The 21,984-nt window shown below is 39.8% G+C and overlaps 1 long non-coding RNA gene across 1 annotated transcript; it reads right to left on the reverse strand.

Annotated features, from left to right (window-relative positions):
• Positions 1 to 5,346: 5,346 nt before the first annotated feature.
• On the reverse strand, positions 5,347 to 20,279 carry LOC142876900 (uncharacterized). Its single transcript, XR_012923752.1, has 4 exons — positions 19,857 to 20,279; positions 13,957 to 14,114; positions 12,372 to 12,498; positions 5,347 to 5,540 (listed from the first exon to the last, which is right to left on the reverse strand). It is a non-coding gene; the product is annotated as an uncharacterized LOC142876900 (long non-coding RNA).
• Positions 20,280 to 21,984: the final 1,705 nt, after the last annotated feature.

Below are 21,984 nucleotides of genomic sequence, written 5' to 3' on the forward strand. Positions count from 1 at the left end.
CAGGTGAATGGATGATACTGGTGTCCAAAACTAGAACCTGCATTGTGTGGTTAAGAGGGTACATCATAGCAGATGTAAACTGAACCTGCACAATCTTATTAGATAAGACGGGTCTCTGAGGCGGGAGGATTGCTTGAGGTCAGGAGTTCAAAACCAGTCTGAGCAAGAGTGAGACCCCATCTCTACTATAAAAATAGAAGAAATTGGCCGGGCGCGGTGGCTCACGCCTGTAATCCTAGCACTTTGGGAGGCCGAGACGGGTGGATTGCTCAAGGTCAGGAGTTTGAAACCAGCCTGAGCGAGACCCCGTCTCTACCAAAAATAGAAAGAAATTAATTGACCAACTAATATAAATATACAAAAAATTAGCCAGGCATGGTGGCGCATGCCTGTAGTCCCAGCTACTTGGGAGGCTGAGGCAGGAGGATTGCTTGAGCCCAGGAGTTTGAGGTTGCTGTGAGCCAGGCTGACGCCACAGCACTCACTCTAGCCTGGGCAACAGAGTGAGACTCTGTCTCAAAAAAAAAAAAAAAAAAAAAATAGAAGAAATTAATTGGCCAACTAATATATATATATAAAATTAGCTGGGCATGGTGGTGCATGCCTGTAGTCCCAGCTACTCGGGAGGCAGCAGGATCACTTGAGCCCAGGAGTTTGAGGTTGCTGTGAGCTAGGCTGACGCCCTGGCACTATAGCCTGGGGAACAAGACTCTGACTCAAAAAAAAAAAAAAAAAAAAGACTGGTCTCAAGTAACAAAAGATGGTTTTAGCATCCAGACTTAGAGAATTGCATTGTTGAAACATGTTATGTGTTCTCAGTGCTTTCCCCCCACCACAGGCTGCTTGACTGTTTTAGTTGGGTGTGATAAGAATGACACAATTTTACATTTCTCACTTTTGATCAGTATGCTTTTCTGAAACCAATCACTGATCAATCATTTTGAAGTTAGGCTTAATTGTCCCTTGGTGCCAGGATGGACCTGTCCTGGTGGTCTCTGTCCCAGGTCAGGGGAAAGTATGAGGACCTGTCAGGGATCCAGGACACATTAGGGTAACAAAGAGGCCAGAAGGAAATGTGTTCTCTGGGCACAGCTGTTTGGATTCCAGCACCAAGTTCCATCTTACCAGTTCCATAGGCATCAGAAAGTATCTTGAAGCATTTAGTCAAATTATGTTATGAAGAGAGTTGGATTTATAAAGATTAGGCAGGCAATAAGAGCAAAGCTTAACATCATAATGAAATAATAAGCACAGTTTGAATACTAGCTTTAAACCATGAAACTAATTTTAAAGGTAATCCACTAAACATATTGATAAGTCCAGACATATCTGGTAAGAATTACTATATGGAGTCTTATTTCAACCTCTTAGGAAAAGCTGCTTACAGCATGGGAAATTCAACTTGTCCTGGTTTACACTTCAATGTCTCTGGCCATGGCATCAGATAGTTTGGTGAACTTTCTGTGTGGCCCATACATTACCTGCAAGACTTGTTTCTTGAAATTCATGTAGTTTCAGCTTATAGGGGTTAAGGCACAGAGAAGTTTGCATTTTTGTAATTTTTTGTAAGAAAGTTGGATGAGAAGAAACCAGAAAAATTCAGAAAATAATATACAGAGCTATAGTCAAATAATGAGTGTATTATATAGCTTTTTAAAAGAAGTATAACTTTTTTTTCCTCTATGTTGATCACATAGAAACCTCAGGTTTAATAACTTCTTAAGGCTAGGAAGCCAAACCAAGGCAGACATTAGGTTTTATTTACAGTTTTAAGGATGCTGGCTCTGGCAGAAAGTGAGTTTTTATTTACTTATTTTAAGTCTAGCCACCCTTGAAGTCAGGCATTGTATGCATATTTTCAAATATGATATTTTAGTCAAAGCCTTGGTAATAAATAAATCTGGAAAACAAACCTTTCAAGTAGACAAACAAAAATGTTTTAAATAAAAGTCATAAAGACATGATTTTTATCAGTTAATCAATGTCACGTTGTGAACATTTGTTCTGCTTAATCTCCTTGAAGTAGTATCATGAATCCGCCAGTTTCTTTAGTAGCGTTCCGGAAATTTTTATTTAGTCCATTGTCCTTAAGGTTATCAGAAACCTGTATTTAAGAGTATTTGTTGGAGTCTGTTTCATGAATCTGATTGTGAATGATTTTTAGAGAATTCAAAACTATAACCATGACAAAAAATTAGAATAGCCATGGTTAAAAATCTGATGAAAGTTTACAGTCAATAAGGAAACTTCACTATATCTCTGATATATAGTAACCAGAATTATGACCAATAATATATTAGGTTTCTATAAACTTACATGCTTATAGAAATGATATTTTTGAAACATTCATATCAATAAAGTACTAATAAATAAAACTGAAGAAGATCTCGTATCACTTATCATTGAACTGTGTTTCTTATACAATTTGTCAACTAAGTCTAATCATTTAATATACTTTTAAGATGGGAGATATATATTTTGAATCTTTCCAGGGACTCAACTGGAAATTTTCATAATTAATTCATTCTAGGTTAAAGATGCTTAAGTTAGAATTCAATTTGGGAGAGGCTTGTCAAAGATGTTAAAGGGCTGAAAACATTTGACCAAAACAAAATCACAGAACACTATAAAATAGTAGTCATTCATTTAACCAAACTGATAATCAAAAGACTTTGAAAGCAGTACAGAAAGTTACATGGATGTAAAAACCTTCACCAGTAAGCCAGTAAACGCAGGCAAGAAAGTATGTAGACAACTTTGAAGACATTTCTAGCTTTATTTTATCATTAATTTTTAAAACAATTTATCAAAACTTTTCTTGTCATATGAACTAAAAATAATTTGATTTAATTACTAAATATTTTATGAGTGCTCATTTATTTAAACCAATCAAAATAAAACTTTTGAAGGGATTTCTTGCTGCTTGTACCAGATTTTATTAGGTAGACATTACATATGACATAATGTATGTATATATGCATCAATACATCTAAATATATATATATATCATGTATACATATATACATAAAAAAGGTCTTTAAGTTTTCATTTTAGAATTTTAGTCATGAGATAGTAAAACACATAAATTCACCAATTTATAAAAAACAGGTGGATCTAAATCATTTTTCTGACAAAATGGGATAAAGTTAAGATTTTTTTTAAGTAGGCCATTTTATAAAGGCTGTGAACCAAATTTTGGGTAAAGCAGTTTGACTCAGTTATCAATATATTGGATTGTACAAAGAACAGTTAACTGTGAAAATGTGACTGAAATACGTGAGAAGGCTGAAAACATAAGAGTTCTTCTAATGACAAAAAGGCCAGTGTTATTTACAGAGAGGGTCAGGTTGGAACCTGTGACTTCCCAGCCTGAAGTTTGCTATACTCCTTCTTTCTCATTGGCACTTCCACATCTCCAGTTTCTGTTACAGCCCGACCAGCTTCATTGCCTGCTGCTCAAGAGGAGGCCAACACACTGAGACAGCAGGGTTTACAGCGGAGAAAGACTTTTATTATCGCAGGCACCATGCGAGGAGAGGGGAGTAATTTCTCAAATCCATCTGCCGCAAGAATTTGGGAGAAAGGGATTTTTAAAGGTAGTTTGGTGAGCAAAGGGCTAGGCAATGGGGTCTGCAGATTGGTGAGGGATGAGCTCGTAGTTTGGAATGCAGAAATTATCTTCTCAGTCGGTAGGTTTCCTGGGCAGGGGTTTTCAAGACTGTTGGATCCATTCCCACATCTATCCATGGGTCTGGCTGGTATCAGTAGGTCTTCAGGATGCAGAGTCTGAAAGACACCTCAAAGACCAGTCTTAAGGTTTAAATATCAATGGAGTCAAAAGTCTTGGGATTAGGCCGGGCACAGTGGCTCATGCCACTAGCACTCTGGGAGGCCAAGGCGGGCGGATTGCTTGAGGTCAGGAGTTCAAAACCAGCCTGAGCAAGAGTGAGACCCCGTCTCTACCATAAATAGAAAGAAATTAATTGGCCAACTAATATATAGAGAAAAAAATTAGCCGGGCATGGTGGCACATGCCTGTAGTCCCAGCTACTCAGGAGGCTGAGGCAGGAGGATGGCTTGAGCCCAGGAGTTTGAGGTTGCTGTGAGTCTGGCTGACACCACAGCACTCACTCTAGCCTGGGCAACAAAGTGAGACTCTGTCTCAAAAAAAAAAAAAAAAAAAAGGTCTTGGGATTTACAATAGCAATTTTATCTATAGAAGTAGTGGGGGGAGTCATAAATCTTGTGCCTGTCAGGGAGGACAGTGCAATTGAGTAGTTACAGTGGCAAGGAAATTAGGGAACAATGGCTGGTTGATCTCTGGCTATATCCATACTTCTATAAAAATAAGACTTGGAATATTATTTATACTTTGTGGCTTTACATTATTTTAAGATGGACAGTTTCATCTCCATGTGTCCCTGCCAGTCTGTGAGAACAAAAGAAGTTGTGAAATATTTGCTACAAAAGGCCTTTGGTCCAGGTCTGGCAGTTACAGGGCTTGGTTTTGTCACCAAACCAAGTCAGTCCAGACTTTTGGTCTGTCCATATGTAATCATTAGTGTCTGGCAACTTAACAAGGGGAGCAAGCGAGCTACCCCAGGTTGCAGAGGCCTGGCTTGTGAGCCGTCCATAACATCTGATTATTTAACAAGCATTGACATCTTGAGGGTTAGTGTCAGCCTCATCTAAGAGGTGCAAGAATGCCATCTGTGGGGTTTGATTGCAATATTACCCTAGAATGTCACCCAGAAGAGATAAAAATATTCTTTCTAGTGACTTTACCTGAGTACAAGACACTTTTTCTGTGTTCATTTAACTCACCAACAGGAGAAGTACCATAATATGTTTTCTTTGGTTGTGGATGCCACTGCTTGTCACACGTCCATCTTCAGACCAGTCCCACCTGGCACTCACGTTGGCAGAAACAAAAACGAGTTCGGGTTCCTTTGTATGATCTACATGTTGGCATAACTAGCAATTAGATTGATCAGTCAGTGTGGCCAGGGTTTGAAAGACTGGTGCAAAGGGATACTGGGTCTGTGTCTGACCTTCTGGAAAAACAGTAAGAGTTTAGTAAGAGTGAGTCATAGTTTGAAAGGAAAGTCATAGTGGAAGATTAAAAGGGAAATTGGGAAAGGTTGAGGCAATCTCCACTCAGCTTCCAACGTGCAATCCTCCAACAGGGAGGATTAAAAGAAAAAGTGTTTATAAAGGAGCCTTTTTGTGGGGAGGGGATAAAAAGAGAAAAAAGAACCAGAAAAAAAGCAGTTTTTAGATAAAAAATGTGGTTTCTCGATCCAAGATCGTGGGACAAACCTGTCTACTTTGTGAAGATGTCTGCTTCAGGGACCCGGGAACCAGCCTTGGAAATCCTTACAGTCAGGGCACCTGTAGGGGTGGGCTTCCAACTGCCTCCATACAGTTTGGTGTAGCTCACATGACTCCAGGAAAATTTTTCTTTTATTTTGATGGCGGTGTAGGTGGTCAACAGTACTTCATAGGGGCCTTCCCGGAGAGATGACAGCACATGTCTTTCTCTAAAAATTTTCATATAACATGATCTCTCAGTCAAAAAGGATGGCAAAGCCTGTGAGTTGGTGGAAGCCATGCTCCTTTCACCTGTTGATGACATGCTTCAAGCATATTAGTTAGTGTGTGTATCTAGCGTGTTCACTTAAATCCCAGCAGTCTCCAGACACCCTGGCAATAGGAGATCACCTGCCTCCAGAGGCATCTTTGGAGTCTGTGTAAATAGTGGCAACATTTCCTTTTATCAGTGTGTAATCTCTAATGAGGGCTATACCAAAACTGACTCAAGGAATTTTGGGGTGAGCTTTTCAGTGCCCTGAAATATTTTATGTCCTGAGTAAGTAACAGTTGTCTGTACCCTCTGGAGTTTGCACCTAGAGGCTTTCTGGCCTCACTCAGAGTCTTTCAAAGAATGAGGAGGTCTAAGAGGACACCCAGTTTACAGAGTAAAACATTGTCTATATACTGAACAAGTATGGAAAAAGAGTGGATCCTTGGGTGAATGTTAAAGTACGAATCAGCTGTGAGAATTTGAGAGAATAGTAAAGGACATTCACAGTATCTCTAAGTATTCAGGTCCATGTTAATATTCTCCCTGTGAAGGTGAATGTAACAGAAATTGTGGAGTGAAACAGAATTCAAAAAAAAAGTGGAGCAGAGGTCAAATATTGTACTATTAAAGTCACATACACTAAAAAGTCATTTAAATCAGTTTCTATTTTCTTGATAAAATATTTGATGTAGTAATTATTTCTAAGATAATCAATTAGAGTACCATTGTATATATTGGTAGCAAAATATCATAAACACATAACATATATAGATACAAAGAGATATAGATATACAAACAGAAGCAGATATCTCTTATGAAAAATTATTCTTTGATGGATCTTAAAATTATTATATTTTAATCTGACTATAAATCTTAGCCTATTTTACTGTTTTAAGCAATTACTAGCTAGGCAACAATTAGCTGTTAGTAAATTTTTGCAATTTCTGTAACTGTTTGCTGAGACAAAGATCTAAAACTTATACATGCATAGGTAGGTGAAGTAGAGTACTAAGGACAAATTAAGGATCCTATTTTTAACTGCGTCTTGGGTGTGGCTCTCAGATCTTCCAGAGCAATTTAAGAAATATTTCTCAATAAAAAAACACACACACACACACAAAAACAAAGGAATAGAACACAGAAAGATCTGTGAATTATTAAACACTTGAGTAGCATGGATTGTAGCATATCCATTTACTGCTACTATCTTCATGACCAAGACAGATATTCCACTTTAATTAGATTTAACCTAATTAATTATCAGATATATTCTAATTAAAAGCTCCTCTGGCCTCAAATTCACAGGGTTATCTTCCAATTATTCCTTACAAGAAGCAACTGGACTGTAGTCTGGGGGTCAGTGTAGTGGATCAGAGTGTGCCCATTGTGGGCAGGACTGCACACAATGTCAAAGGATTTCCACTTTCACTGCACCATCCATACTTTTCTTTTTTAAATAAGCCAACTTATTCACCAAAGTTTACTAAATTCACAGGAAATACAGAAGAATTTGGCTTCCTTTTAAGTAAGTTGGGAGTGCTAATTGACTTATAAGCTGGTCCAGTACCCTGCAGACAAAACACATAATACGTGGACATCCACAAAAGAAACCTAAACACAGGCACATACATGACCCTACACCAGCGTGCATGCCCATACACACACACACACACACACACACACACACACACACACACACACACACACACAGGCAAGGACACACAAAGTTCCAATACCTTTCACCTCACAACGCTAGCCCTGAGCTTCTGAGAGGAACTCCCCTGTTTACAAAAGATCACTGGACCTCAACTGCCTCTGACAAAACTGGCCTCTTTTGTATGTATGAACCTTAGTTGTCCTGAGGCCTAACCTAATGAAGCCTGTGTACCAAAGTGTTGGATCAAATGGTTTGGTGGCAGTCTGATTTTAAAAAGCCCCCTTTATACTGTCTTTTTCTTTTCTTTAACAGAAAAAGAGTGTTCAATCTTTGTGTTTTAGCTTGAACTGACTGTAAGATCTCCAGGTAGCTTTGCATTAAGAATAGCATAAACTCTGAGTCTATCTCAACAGCAGTAGGTAAAATTAGGGGTTCAGTGTTGGCAGAATAGGGAACAGAGAAACAGAGAGCTCGAGAGACTAGACATTTTAAATTCATAGTGGCAGGTTGACCACTTGAGCTCTGAATTTTCCTGGATGCAATTTGCCCTTCAGTTAAAACATGTGCACAAGAATTGGCCATCACCAGCTGCAGTCCTAGCATACCAGGCATGCCTTTGAATCTTTCCCTTTATGCACAGACTTGTGAAAGGTGCTGTAAACCAACCAGGGTGCCCAGATGGGATCGTTCTCCTTGTCTTTCCTCACGGTTAGAGGATTGGTTTCCCATTTTTCTTTACAAGAAGCAACCGAACTGTGGTCTAGGGGTCAGTGTCGTGGATCAGAGTGTGCTGATTGTGGGCAGGACGGCACAGGGTTTCACCGCTGAGTCGTTTCCTGCCTCTCACGTGTGTCTCAGGTTCTCTCTCCAGGGGTCTAACACCTCTGAGAGGGCTCAAAACGCCGAGTGATCAGCTCTTATGTGCGTTTCCTGGATGAGCCTTCTTTTTTTTTTTTTTTTTTTTTTTTTCTTTTTTTGATGGTCACACATTTCTTGGAGCGCCTTCTTTTAATTAATCTTGCTGAGGATTCCCTATGGGGCCACGTCACGCCACAGGCAGTCACCCAGGCAGTCCCACTTGCACCCGCAGTCACCCAGGCGAGCCTTTGGCTGGGGCGAGTAAAATGCCCTTTGTCTTCGGAGCTGAGGAACTCAGTCTCTCATTTATCTACAAACAGGACAGTTCGGTTTCCTCTTTCATGTCACAAATGGCCAGAAAAGCCAATTCAGAGAAATTTGGGAGGAAGAGGCAATGAGTGGAGAAGACCCTTTAGAGTGCACCTCCAAGTCAAAATGTGGACCCCACAAAATAACTTCCTAGACAAAGTATTGCCAGCTTAGAAGAAACCAGGAGCATCAGTCAAGATCCCGAGGGCCGCTGGCTCAGGAGGACTAAACAGTTCAGCTCAAGCAAAAGCTCTCGGCAGTCGGGGCGCCCAAGGGGGCCATGCCGGCACTCAGGAAATTTAGCCATTACCATGAAACTGACAATATTCAATTCCCATAACTTATCAGTAATGATATAGGCACAGACCATTTTGCTTTTGGCCAGGTTGACAGTTGTATGACCTTTGTCTCAAACACTGACATTTTAAGCACATCAAAAGGCAAAAATGGATGCCAACAATTTGAAAGAATTTCCACTTTCACTTCACTATTCACACTTTTCTTGGTTAAATAAGCCAACTTATTTACCAAACTTTACTGAATTCACAAGAAACACAGAGGAATTTGGCTTCCTTTTAAGTAAGTTAGGAGTGCTAATTGACTTATAAGCCGGTCTGGTACTCTGCAGACAAAACACATAATACGTGGACATCCACAAAAGAAACCTAAACACAGGCACACACATGACCCCACACAAGCACACGTGCCCTCACACACAGGCAGAGACACACAAACTTCCAATAGCTTCACCTGACAACTCTAGCCCTGAGCTTCTGAGAGGAACTCCCCTGTTTACAAAAGATTACTGGACCTCAACAGCCTCTGACAAAACTGGCCTCTTTTGTATGTATGAACCTTAGTTGTCCTGAGGCCTAACCTAATGAAGCCTGTGTACCAAAGTGTTGGATCAAATGGTTTGGTGGCAGTCTGATTTTAAAAAGCCCCCTTTATCCTGTCTTTTTCTTTTCTTTAACAGAAAAAGAGTGTTCAATCTTTGTGTTTTAGCTTGAACTGACTGTAAGATCTCCAGGTAGCTGTGCATTAAGAATAGCATAAACTCTGAGTCTATCTCAACAGCAGTAGGTAAAATTAGGGGTTCAGAGTTGGCAGAATAGGGAACAGAGAGACAGAGAACTTGAGACTGGACATTTTAAATTCATAGTGGCAGGTTGACCACTTGAGCTCTGAATTTTCCTGGATGCAATTTGCCCTTCAGTTAAAACATGTGCACAAGAATTGGCCATCACCAGCTGCAGTCCTAGCATACCAGGCATGCCTTTGAATTTTTCCCTTTATGCACAGACTTGTGAAAGGTGCTGTAAACCAACCAGGGTGCCCAGATGGGATCGTTCTCCTTGTCTTTCCTCACGGTTAGAGGATTGGTTTCCCATTTTTCTTTACAAGAAGCAACCGAACTGTGGTCTAGGGGTCATTGTTGTGGATCAGAGTGTGCTGATTGTGGGCAGGACGGCACAGGGTTTCACCGCTGAGTCGTTTCCCGCCTCTCACGTGTGTCTCAGGTTCTCTCTCCAGGGGTCTAACACCTCTGAGAGGGCTCAAAACGCCGAGTGATCAGCTCTTATGTGCGTTTCCTGGATGAGCCTTCTTTTAATTAACCTTGCTGAGGATTCCCTATGGGGCCACGTCACGCCATGGGCAGTCACCCAGGCAGTCCCACTTGCACCCGCAGTCACCCAGGCAGTCCCACTTGCACCCACAGTCACCCAGGCAGTCCCACTTGCACCCGCAGTCACCCAGGGAAGCCTTTGGCTGGGGCGAGTAAAATGCCCTTTGTCTTCGGAGCTGAGGAACTCAGTCTCTCATTTATCTACAAACAGGACAGTTAGGTTTCCTCTTTCATTTCACAAATGCACAGAAAAGCCAATTCAGAGAATTCTGGGAGGAAGAGGCAATGAGTGGAGAAGACCCTTTAGAGTGCACCTCCAAGTCAAAATGTGGACCCCACAAAATAACTTCCTAGACAAAGTATCGCCAGCTGACAATAAATCAGGACCGTCGACCAAGATCCCGAGGGCCGCTGGCTCAGGAGGACTAAGCAGTTCAGCCCCAGCGAAAGCTCGCAGCAGTTGGGGCGCCCAAGGGGGCCATGCCGGCACTCAGGAAATTTAGCCATTACCATGAGACTGGCAATATTCAATTCCCATAACTTCTCAGTAATGATATAGGCACAGACCATTTTGCCTTTGGCCAGGTTTACAGTTGTATGACCTTTGTCTCAAACACTGACATTTTAAGCACATCAAAAGGTCCAAGACCCTAGGCAAAAAAGGATGCCAACAATTTGAAAGAATTTCCACTTTCACTTCACCATTCACACTTTTCATGTTTAAATGAGCCAACTTACTCACCAAAGTTTACTGAATTCACAGGAAATACAGAAAAAATTGGCTTCCTTTTAAGTAAGTTAGCAGTGCCAATTGACTTATAAGCCGGTCTGGTACCATGCAGACAAAACACATAATATGTGGACATTTATCAAAGAAACCTAAACACGGGCACACACATGACCCCACACAAGTGCACCCCCGCCCCACAAACACACACAGGCAAAGACACACAAAGTTCCAATACCTTTCACCTGACAACTCTAGCCCTGAGCTTCTGAGAGGAACTCATCAGTTTACAAAAGATCACTGGACCCGAACTGCCTCTGACAAAACTGGTCTCTTTTGTATGTCTGAACTTTAGTTGCCCTGAGGACTAACCTGCTTAAGCCTGTGTACCAAAGTGTTGGATCAAATGGTTTGGTGGCAGTCTGATTTTAAAAAGCCCCCTTATCCTTTCTTTCCCTTTTCTTTAACGGAAAAAGAGTGTTCAATCTTTGTATTTTAGCTTGAACTGACTGTAAGATTTCCAGGTAGCTTTGCATTAAGAATAGCGTATTTTAGGTGTATCTAAGTATGTATGCTACGTTGAAAAAAAAAGAAAAAGAAATTGGAAGAATAAAAAAAAAAAAGAATAGCATAAACTTTGAGTCTATCTCAACAGCAGTAGGTAAAATTAGGGGGTTCAGAGTTGGCAGAATAGGGAACAGAGAGACAGAGAGCTTGAGAGACTGGACATTTTAAATTCATAGTGGCAGGTTGACAACTTGAGCTCTGAATTTTCCTGGATGCAATTTGCCCTTCAGTTAAAACATGTGCACAAGAATTGGCCATCACCAGCTGCAGTCCTAGCATACCGGGCATGCCTTTGAATCTTTCCCTTCATGCACAGACTTGTGAAAGGTGCTGTAAACCAACCAGGGTGCCCAGATGGGATCGTTCTCCTTGTCTTTCCTCACGGTTATAGGAATGGTTTCCCATTTTTCTTTACAAGAAGCAACCGAACTGTGGTCTAGGGGTCAGTGTCGTGGATCAGAGTGTGCTGATTGTGGGCAGGACGGCACAGGGTTTCACCGCTGAGTCGTTTCCCGCCTCTCACGTGTGTCTCAGGTTCTCTCTCCAGGGGTCTAACGCCTCTGAGAGGGCTCAAAACGCCGAGTGATCAGCTCTTATGTGCGTTTCCTGGATGAGCCTTCTTTTAATTAATCTTGCTGAGGATTCCCTATGGGGCCACGTCACACCACGGGCAGTCCACCCAGGCAGTCCCACTTGTACCCGCAGTCACCCAGGCAGTCCCACTTGTACCCGCAGTCACCCAGGCGCGCCTTTGGCTGGGACGAGTAAAATGCCCTTTGTCTTCGGAGCTGAGGAACTCAGTCTCTCATTTATCTACAAACAGGACAGTTCGGTTTCCTCTTTCATTTCACAAATGGCCAGAAAAACCAATTCAGAGAAATCTGGGAGGAAGAGGCGATGAATGGAGAAGACCCCTTAGAGTGCACCTCCAAGTCAAAATTAAGACTATTGAAAACAACTTCCTACAAAACGAATCAACAGCTAGGCCAAAACCAGGACTATCAACCAAGATTGTGACATCCGGGGATTCAGGAGGACTTACCAGCTCATTCCAAGGGAAAGCTCGGAGTCGGGTGGCTCAAGGGGGCCATGCTGCTACCTGTCGCTGACGCTGGGCTACTCCTTCCCGGAATCCTGAGTCTTCTTTTAACCTCAGGTGTGAGCACCATCTTGTCAAAAGAAAAAAACCCAAACTCTTTAAAATAATTAAGGAGGTTTATTCTGATCTGAGTATGTGTGACTGACTCACCTGGAGCACATGGCCTCAGGACGTCCTGAGAAGATGTGCCCAGACTACTGTGGTACAGTTGGTTGCATGTGTTCATGCAGGTAGGAATTTCAAATAAGTCCGTAAGTTAGTATGTGGGGGGGGGGCATGTATTTGTTTTGCCTGAAGTGGCAGTACGTCTTAAAGTGTGTTCTTATATGTTATATGTGCACTTTTACTTCTTTTACTTCTAACTGGTTAACCACTTCGGTACGGCGCTCACCGGCCGGGAAACCTTGCCCACAGCCGGCACTCACAGTCCGGACGATAGTCTGTGCTGTACACAAACTTGTAAAGTAAAACAAGCTTTCAGTGCTTTAAAGCTTTCCTCATCACACAAGAGCAAAACAGACTCGTGATGAGGAAAGCTTTAAAGCACTGAAAGCTTGTTTTACTCTACAGGCAGCTTTACTTGTAATGTAAATCAGAATAGGTAACATATACATATATGTTTTCATTACGTTATTTTTAAATGTTCACAATTTTATTTTGATAAATGAAAAATTAGAAAAGTCAATTCAAAATTAAGTTTTATTTCATTCATATCATAAAGAAGGCAAGTTTTTGAATATTACGATAAATTTTAGTCTTTGGTATGATAAATTTTGAAGCATGGGGCTACACATAGGCCAACATTACATTGTTTTTTTTTTCTTTTTTATATATTAGTTGGCCAATTAATTTCTTTCTATTTATAGTAGAGACAGGGTCTCGCTCTTGCTCAGGCTGATTTTGAACTCCTGACCTTGAGCAATCTGCCTGCCTCGGCCTCCCAGAGTGCTAGGATTACAGGCGTGAGCCACCGCACCTGGCCTACATTGTTTACAATAGTATCTAGTACTATGCCTTTTATTACTTTTTGAGCATACGATATATCTTCTTAATGGATTTTTCCTTTTTGTTTTATCACTACTGTAAGATGCCGGAAAATGTCTTTTTCTAAAACGCATGAGATTTTCTGATGCAGTACAAGGGTTGTATTGCCTCGATTCGGAGTACTGTTGTAGAAGTTTTGTTATTAACGCTAAAGTCGACGGTCGGCTGTGCGCGTTCATCTGTGGCCATCGACTATAAGTCAACTCTGGTACCGAAGTGGTTAAAGAATGAAGCTTCGTCTTAAGGCTTGAAAATTTTTAACTTAAGAAATATGTTCATCAGAGACAAGCCACTGGATGTTTACCAAAACTCAAGTGATCTTTATGTAAATTGAAGGCCTACAGGTTTGGTTTAAGCTTTGCCTTCTATAGCCTTAGGTCTGTTAATGATTCGGCGTCTCACTGTTATAATGTCTCCAAAAAGATAGAGGTGTATCAGGATGCAGGTCTGACCTACCGTTTCACAGCCAGTATCTGAGCCTTACGTTTTTTCTGCAGTTCCCTTTGCCAGGAGGGTGTCCATTCCATCACAGCTCAGGGGCTTAAGATTTTATTTTAGTTCATGCAAACATGATTGTAGAGTCTTCTTCTTTTTGTCTTGATCCACAACCATCCTTATGCAGCCTCTTGTAAAGCTGGTGCTCTGTGAAATTGTTTACATTCAGCAGAAAAATATTATCACCTTGCTACGAATACCTGGTCTACCCCTAGCAACGTCAAATCCTAATAGTGCTAGGTGAGTTTCCAAATATTAGAGGTTGCCTCTTTCTTTCTTAGTGCCCCCTTTTGGCTAAGGCCAAACAAAGTCAGGTTTCTGGATGTAAATCAATGACCTCTACCATTTCTGTGATGTTGCTAATGAGCTGCTTGTCTAGGGAGCATGGCTTATAGAAACATTAGGCTTTTAATTCACCATCTTATAATAGGACAACTCTTGTTTCTAAAGCATTTCATAGTCGTGAACTAGCCTAAAGGCATACCTAGCATAATAAAAGTTATTTCTTTATCTTTTGGCAATTGATATATCTGGATGATGGCAATTAATGTAACCATCGGGAATTATTTTATTTCTGCAAGAAGCCTGTATTTCAAGGCCTGATTTAAGTTTCTGATAGCATACTCAGCTTCATAATGTTTAGTTTTTTTAAAAGTATTCACCACATAAAACCACATTAAAATCATGGCTGTTTTGTCTATAAGGTTTAAATTATTTTGAATAGTTTCCAAAATGATGGCAAGCAATTGTTGGGTTCTTTCTTCAGGTGAAGGACGGAGGGTGGCTGGGTTCAGAGTAATGCAGCAATGGATAGGACCTCTGAAGAAGAGAGCAGGGACATTTCATAGGATGTCAGGTGACTGTCGGTAGAAGAGTGTGTGTAGGAGAGGAACCAGTAAGTGTAGTGGAAACTCTGGGACTAAATCAAAGGAAGTTTTCATACATTTTTCTATTGCTGTTATAGATCCCAAACAAGGTGGATATGGCTTGGCCACTAGATCTAACAAAATACTGAAAAAAGCAGGAGGTCTCTAATGATTCCCACATACCTCAGTCAGCACTTGGTCAGAATTTTCATGAACAAAAAGTGAAAAAAGGATTTGTGAGCCTAGAATCCCAGACAAAAATCTGATAGTTTATATTTCAGTATTTATGTTTAAGTAGGAGCATGCTTCTTTTAACTGGAAAATTACACAGTTATTAAAACATACTTTTATTAATACTTTTTACTAATATATAATTAACTTAAGATCAACTCTCTTTTGGATTTTCCAGGTTTGGAATATTTTATTTTTTGCACAGAGGGAAGTAAAACTTACTGTTTTTTTTGTTTTTAAATACCAAGGTTGAATCAGGACAATGGCTCTCATAACGGTTTTGAATTATTTAAAACCTGAAGAGTTTTAACAAACTTAATTATTCCCATTTTCCTTTATTTTGTAGAGCTAAATTACTGTTCTGAATTTTGGAAGGGTAAAACAAAAAATAGTAGTTACAGAAGACATGATATAAATCATAACTAATGTCAGAAATAATTTTAGACAACACTTTATAAACAGTGTAAATAACAACTGTAATTGAAAATAAATTACAAAAAGCAAACAAGACTTTTTTTAAAAAAACTGATGTGGCCGGGCGCGGTGGCTCACGCCTGTAATCCTAGCACTTTGGGAGGCCGAGGCGGGCGGATTGCTCAAGGTCAGGAGTTCGAAACCAGCCTGAGCGAGACCCCGTCTCTACCAAAAATAGAAAGAAATTAATTGACCAACTAAAAATATATATACAAAAAATTAGCCGGGCATGGTGGCGCATGCCTGTAGTCCCAGCTACTCGGGAGGCTGAGGCAGTAGGATCGCTGAGCCCCGGAGATTGAGGTTGCTGTGAGCCAGGCTAATGCCACGGCACTCACTCTAGCCTGGGCAACAAAGTGAGACTCTGTCTCAAAAAAAAAACAACAACAAAAAAAAAAACTGATGTAACAGTGTAAAAAACAATAACCAAAATTTAACAGAATTACATGAAGAAACTTCCACATAAGCATAAAATAGCCCGGTCATTTAAAATAAAAATGTCACTCATTTTGTTTCTGCTTTATGACTATATAATAATTTGGAGGAAAGGACTTATATATTTAGACATACACAGATATAAAAATATAAAAATCGGTAATTATTAAAATTCCCTATAGCTTTAACAAATAATTAACTAATCAGCATATTAAATAATATATATGTATCATTAAATGTATCCTATGGATAAACTATTAATGTCTTAAATAAGAAGGAAATCCTATCTAATTTCTTGTATACATATTTTTATTTCTCTAATTATCATACCTTATATAATTATTTAAATCAAATGTCTTCATATTAAATATAAATATATCATAAAATATGTTATATATCATAAACATAATTTATATATTATAAATGTGATTATATAATATTTATATTACATATCATCTTTAATCAAAATAACTCTTTTTCCAGACACAAAAAGAACTAAATTAAAAAACAAGAATTGTTTTACTATTTTTCTCCATCAACACATATTAACAATTGAAATAGATGAATATATACATATTCACATATATATTTATTTCTGTTGTATAATTTTGAATATTAATTTTATATATATATATATATTTCCTCTAAGGACAACTGGAGGATATATATATATAGTTTATCCTTAATCTATTGCCATTCAAAAATAACAAGAATAGATATTATCATTATTTATAAGTGTTTTGTGTCTGTTTTTTATTAAGAAACTTTCCAGGCTTTCAAAACTTATTAATTAACTGAATGATTTATCTAAGATCTTAAAGGTAGATAAGGACAGAGAAATTATAATTTAGCTAAAACATTAAATCCTTATGATTTGTAGCTTGTAAAAATATTATAAAAATTAAAACCTTTAAAATGGTATCCATTATTATCATTTCACTTAGTTCAATATAAGTTTATACATATAATTTTGTGGTTTAAGCACTTATGAGATCAGTGGTATTTTACTTATAAATCCAATATAGGAAATTTATAAAATTTAAGTCATGAGACATTTTACCCTATTATTAAACAAAAATATTGTTCCTAACATTATGTTCACATGGTAAGCTGATTTTTAAATATGAAATCATATCAAACTAAACTCTTTTGATGTTGAACCCAAAGCCATTTCTTCTTAGCTCCTAACTATAGTAACAGAAGCTTACTATGTAAATAAGCTTTTTAAATGTTTACCGAAAGAAACACCACTTAATAACTTTTTTCTTCTTCCTTTTTACGTTTACGGCTTGATTGAGGTATGATTAGCATACCATAAAATGTGCCCACTGGAAGTGTAAAATTCAAACTGTTTTGATAAATTTATACTTATGCAAGCATCACCACAATCCAGTTTTAGTACATTTCCGTCACCTGCAAAAAGTTCCTTCACAATCATTTGCAGTTAATCCCCTCTCCCACCCCCAACCTTAGACAAATACTGACCTGCTTTGTCTCTATAAACTTACTTTCCTAGACATTGTATATAAATGGAATCACACATATGTAGACTTTTGGGCTCTGGCTTCTTTCACTTAGCATGTTTAAGTTTCATCCATACTGTAGTACTTATCAGTAGTGTGCTTTTAATTACTGAATAGTATTCCATAGTATGTATATACCACATTTATTTAATCATCTGCCAATTGATGGATATGTGGATTGCTTCCAGTTTGAGCCATTATGAACAATACTGCTAGAAACATTCATGTACGTGTCTTTGTATGAACGTGTTTTCATTTCTCTTAAATAGATTCCCACAAGTGGTCTTACCAGGTTGTGTGTTAAGTTTAAGAAACTGCCAAACTGATTTCCAAGGTAGCTGTACCTTTTTACACTTCCACCTACAACATGCGGGGATTCCAGTTTCTCTGCTTCTCATCAACACTTGTTATTTTCTGTGTTACTGTGGTCATTTTAGTGGGTATGTAATAGTATATCATTATGGTTTTAATCTGAACTTCTTTAATACTTAATAATGTTGAGAATTATCATAAAGTGCTCATCATTCATAGGCCCATTAGCCATTCTTATATCTTCTTTAGTGAAATGTCAATGCAAGTCTTCTTGAACATTTTTTAGTTGTATTCTTATTGTTGAATTTTACATGTTCTTTATATATTCTGGATTCAAGTCTATCATCAGATATATTATTTGTGATTTCTTCTTCCAGTGTGTGGCTTGTGTTTTATTTTTCTTAATGGTGCCTTTTGAAGTGTAAAACTTTATAATTTTTATAATATCTATTTTAATGTTTTCTTTTATGGACTATGCTTTTGATGTTGTCTCTAAGAACATTTTTCACAACACAAGGTAATGCATATTTTTCCCTATTTCTTATTGAAATTTTAAAGTGCTGGCTCTTACATTGGATTTATAATCCACTTTCAGTTAACTTTTGTGTGCTGTGTGAAGTAATAATGCTTTTTTGGCATATGGATATTCAATTGTCCCAGCACCATTTAGTAAAAGATTGTATACCTTTATCAAAAATCATCTGGCCATAAATTTAAACAGTTTTTAAGGACTCTCAAATAATTTTCATTCATCTATATACCTGACCTTGTGGCAACACCATGATGTCTTGATTACTGGAGCTTTACGGTAAGTTTTGAAAACAGGTACATAAGTCCTTCAACTTCATTCTTTTGTATAAAAAAACTGTCTTCATTATTTTAAGTCCTTTGCATTTCCATATACATTTTCCATTCAACTTGTCTATTCTAATAAAAATGTCTACTGGGATATTTATAGGGATTGCTTTGAATTTATAGTTTAATTGGGGGAGAACTGTGATCTTGATAATTTTCAGTGTACTGGCTTTACAAATGTTTTGCTAAATTTATCCCTATTTTATTCTTTGACATACTATTTTAAAAGAAACTTTTATTTCATTTTGTCTATTGCTAGTATATAGAAACACAATTGATTTTTGTAGTTTGATCTTGTATCCTACAGAGTTGTTAAGCTCATTTATAACTTAAAAAATCATCTGACCATAAATTTAAGCAGAAACAGAAAAACAAATGCCATATGTTTTTATAAGTGTAAACTATGGCTACCCAAGGGCATACAGAATGGTATAATGGAGACTCAAAAGGAGGCAGCCAGGAGGGGGGCGAGGGATGAAAATTACTTATGTCGTACAATATACACTATTCGGGTGATGGGTACAAAAGCCCAGACTACACTGTATCATATATATTTGTAACAGAATTCAACTTGTACCCAACTCTATCAAAATAAAATAAAAATAAAATTTTACCATTAAATAAATATATAAATAAACAAATGGGCTACATGGGAGTGGGAATCTTCTAGAAAGTTTCCCACTTGGCATTTGTAGGAAAAACTTGCTTGGCATTTATAGGAAAAACCTGATGTCAGAAGCATCAATGTGAAAAACATCACTCCTCCCTTCAGAAGAATTCAGGCTGCTGGGAGCTACAGATGTGGCCAAAAGAGGGCTCAGCTCTGAGTGCGTTCATTTACTGAGCACTTTTGATGACTCGCTAGGACTAGATATAGGCCTTACCTCAGATATAAGCCCAACCCTTCCATTTCCAGAAGAGGAAGACCTCACAAGCGGGGACACCACTGAGAGATAGTAGAAAACTTCCCAATTTCATTGTGAGGAACAAAGAGCACCCGTCCACCCCCGCCCCCATTTGGGTGGTCTCTCTGTGAAAGCATTTGGTGAGTGTTTCTGGAGTTGGCCGTCCAAGCTGAGCTATCTGACGGCGTATTTGCTAAGGGCGTCTCTCGGGTGGCCACTTCCGTCCCCACCACGCGAATTCTCCTTCCGCAGCCCAGGCCGCGGTGGAAACGGCGCGGGCTTTCTTACTAGGAAAAACGGCCTCGCTGTGAAACCAGCTCTCTGTCCGCGCCGGCAGGACGATTTCTCACGGGCGCCGCGACGCGGAGCACTCAGGCGGCCGTCTCTGTGGCAGCCATCCGGACATCCGGGCAAACAGGACACACAGGGAGGATGAGCAGGTAAGCGAAGGCTCTGGAAAGAAGGGCTGGCTGCGCACGCAATCTCTGGACGTGGCGGTGGAAAGCGGAGGACTGCGGCGGCCAGGAACGGAGAGGCCGGGGGGATTGGGAGCAGAGAGAGGAAGCGGTAGAACAGAGCGGACCCACTGGAGGACGCGGGCCAGAGGGTGTCCCTGAGAGGTGACCGTAGGAGGGTGGTCACAGCCAAGGGGCGCTGCAGCCCGAGGTCCGGCCCTCCAAGCCCAGGCCCGCTCGAGGCTCGGACGACCAGCTTGTCATCAACCCCTGCGCCTGCCCGGCCAATCCGCAGCTCCGCTCCAGCTGCGTCACAACGTGACCCCTGTGACCTCACGCTCCCCCACCCGACCCCACCCTCCTGTTATTGCGTGGAAAAATGTCCCCCTCTCGCTGTCCCCGTGCCCGAGGCACTGACCCCGCTATGACCTTGTGTCCTTCCGGCCCTTTCCCTGTCACCTCGCCCGCCTCCACTGGTCCAGCGGGGCCACATGGCCAAAGTTTTCAGGAGGAAATAATTGAGGCTCATTCCCAGCGCAGGGGTGACTGGGCCCCAGGAGCCAAGCAGAAAGGCTTCACGGAAACACTGGGCGGGGAGGGGTCGGAGACTTGCGGCCGTCCTGCTGTCCTGATTCCGCCACCAGCATTTGCCCCCACGCCTTTGAAGCACTTTCCCGGCCATGCCCATGAGTTGGGAGGGTGACAGTAAATAAGCCTCCACCACAGCTGTGAGGAGTGGTAACCAGGGAAACTGAGCCCCCAGGTGCGCGCTGGGCTCTGGGGAGGCACAGCCTGGGGGCTTGGATGTGGGGAGGAGAGGCTCTGAGGGCTGGGCTCCAAATCTGAGGATCAGGGCAACAGTTCTTCCCCAGAGGAATCAAGTATTTTTTAAAATACTTGATTTTGCTGGTGAGCATCCTGGATGGAATTAACATGCCACCTGGGGAGAAAAATTGATCAATGTCACATGTGCAAAAAAAAAAGTATAGTCATTCTGTATGACAATTTCATTTGATTATCCTAAAAAATAACGAATTGGTGGCACTGATAAAGTGAGTGTTAATAGGGTGTTATTTTTCATTATCAACATGGTAAAACATATTTTTCACAACCTATTAAAGTCTAATTGTCATTTTCTTACATAAAAGTACATCTCTAATTCCTGTGTTTCTTACAGCATTTTAATCTCAACTACTGCAAAATTTGCCTGTTGGTGGGCATTTGCACAGTACTTTTAAAATAGTTAAATCAAGCAAATATTTGAATTTTTAAAATGGCATTCACTTTTGTCTGTCTTGACATCATTTGAGTGATTGATGACTAAGATGCTATCAAGAGTTTTTAAATAGCAACCTTGACCAAACAATTAATTACGTTTTTCCTACCCAGAATTCCATGTAAAGCCAAACATGGTGCCCAACCCTCCCAAAGATGTAACAGGAACCTCCCAATCCAACCATATGATTTCACTCAAGAATCCATTTCTGGGGATCTCAAAATGAATCAAAAAAATGAAAAGATGTATCAGTTGGAGAGTTGTTAAGGAAAAAGAAAAGTTCAACTATTCTTGACCCAGTTTAAGAATTTGTTCATCCTATGGAACCCATCAGTGGGGCATGAGAAGAAAAAAAAGAAAAAGAAAAAAAGAAAAGAAAAAGAAATAATAAAATTTTTTAAAAAAAGAATTTGTTTAATGTTTGACCATCTTTGACTAGAGGGAGAATTTTGAAAGCCAGTCACAGTGGTGCATGCATGAAGTCCCAGCTACTCGGGAGGCTTAGATAGGAGGATCACTTGATCTCAGTAGTTAAAAGCTTGCAGTGCATCTTGATAATACCTGTGAATAGCCACTGTAATCCAGACTGGGCAGCATAGTAAAAGACTGTGTCTCTTGAAAGAAATTTATAAAGGCCATAAAACATTTGTTTGAACAAAAATCTATCAATAAATAGCGATTAGCT

The sequence above is a fragment of the Microcebus murinus genome, chromosome 16 (assembly GCF_040939455.1).
Source record: "Microcebus murinus isolate Inina chromosome 16, M.murinus_Inina_mat1.0, whole genome shotgun sequence".
Classification (NCBI taxonomy): domain Eukaryota; kingdom Metazoa; phylum Chordata; class Mammalia; order Primates; family Cheirogaleidae; genus Microcebus; species Microcebus murinus.